This window comes from Sinocyclocheilus anshuiensis, unplaced genomic scaffold (genome assembly GCF_001515605.1).
Source record: "Sinocyclocheilus anshuiensis isolate Anshui unplaced genomic scaffold, SAMN03320099.WGS_v1.1 scaffold183, whole genome shotgun sequence".
NCBI classification, from domain to species: Eukaryota; Metazoa; Chordata; class Actinopteri; order Cypriniformes; family Cyprinidae; genus Sinocyclocheilus; species Sinocyclocheilus anshuiensis.
In genome coordinates, this window is record NW_015548309.1 from 998973 (window position 1) to 1000100 (window position 1128).

The following is a 1128-nucleotide window of genomic DNA, read 5'->3' on the forward strand; positions in this document are numbered from 1 at the left end:
TCTGTGCAATCTAAGTAAACATGACAATGCATTCTCAACCTATTTTGCTTCCACAATGTGACATTTTTTTCCTAAGCAAAACTGATATTCAAGAATAAAAACATGGTCTGGAACTGTGTGTTTATATATAACAATATAATAATACTAATAAAAAAATAGCAGGTGTGTTACCCTGGCCGACGTCTCCCCGAACAGAGGCCTGTTGTCCATGCCGCTGGTGCCATAGGTGCGTGTAGTGAAGTCATCCATGGCCAGAGCAGTGCACACACCCTTTCCTGATATCTTCTACCAGCAGCACCCCCTGTGGAGCGGAGGATAGCAGTGCATGTCCACTGCTGTCTTGGCTGGGTTCGCTCCTCACGGCAAGAGATTCAGAAGCAGGACATAGTCATGGTTGGGTTACCTAGAGCTTTAAAACATTAAAACATTCATTTAGTTCACTCATAATTTCAGGGCACGTCAAAGTGTGTATGAGCTAACAAACCCCAGAGCCCCAGCACTTTAATGATCTGCCAAGAACTTTGCTCCTTTTCACATGAATCCAAAGACTTTTATTACAATGGAGGTTCACAGTAACACAAGCCTGCCTTTCTAATAATCAGCCCAAGGGGCGTGAGTTGATTCAGGCGGCCTGGATCAAGAAACCATAAGGACAGCCTTAAAAATGTGTGATTATTAGTCACGTGAGAGCTTGAGCTTAACGTCAGTGCAGAAGGAAACAGGGCTCTGCTGTTTATTTGGTTTGTGGCTGCTGCAGAACCCTGTTGGTGTTTATTTAACCATACAATCACATACAAACATGATATTTAAACAATATTATGCCAATTTATTTGTATCACAAGTATATTAGTATTGGTGTCACTAGAAAAGACATCCTTAAAGGGACAGTTCACCTAAAAATGAAACTTCTGTCATCATTTACTCTTTACTGTTATAATTTTTTGTTATGTAAGTCAAATACGTTTGAAACAACATGATGTGCACTAATAATAATAATTTTTGGATGAACTATTCCTTTAAAGGGAAAATTAAGTTCTTAAAGGGGTCATATGATGCTGCTAAAAAGAACATTATTTTGTGTATATGGTGTAATGAAATGTGTTTATGCGGTTTAAAGTTAAAAAAACA

At 38.7% G+C, this 1128-nt stretch overlaps 1 long non-coding RNA gene across 1 annotated transcript in view; it reads right to left on the bottom strand.

The window, feature by feature from the left end:
• Positions 1-167: 167 nt before the first annotated feature.
• Positions 168-1128, bottom strand: part of LOC107656248 (uncharacterized) — a 2281-nt gene continuing 1320 nt past the window's right edge. Inside the window, exon 3 of the long non-coding RNA XR_001630540.1 lies at positions 168-409. This is a non-coding gene — a long non-coding RNA (uncharacterized LOC107656248). The remainder of the gene's footprint in view (positions 410-1128) is intronic.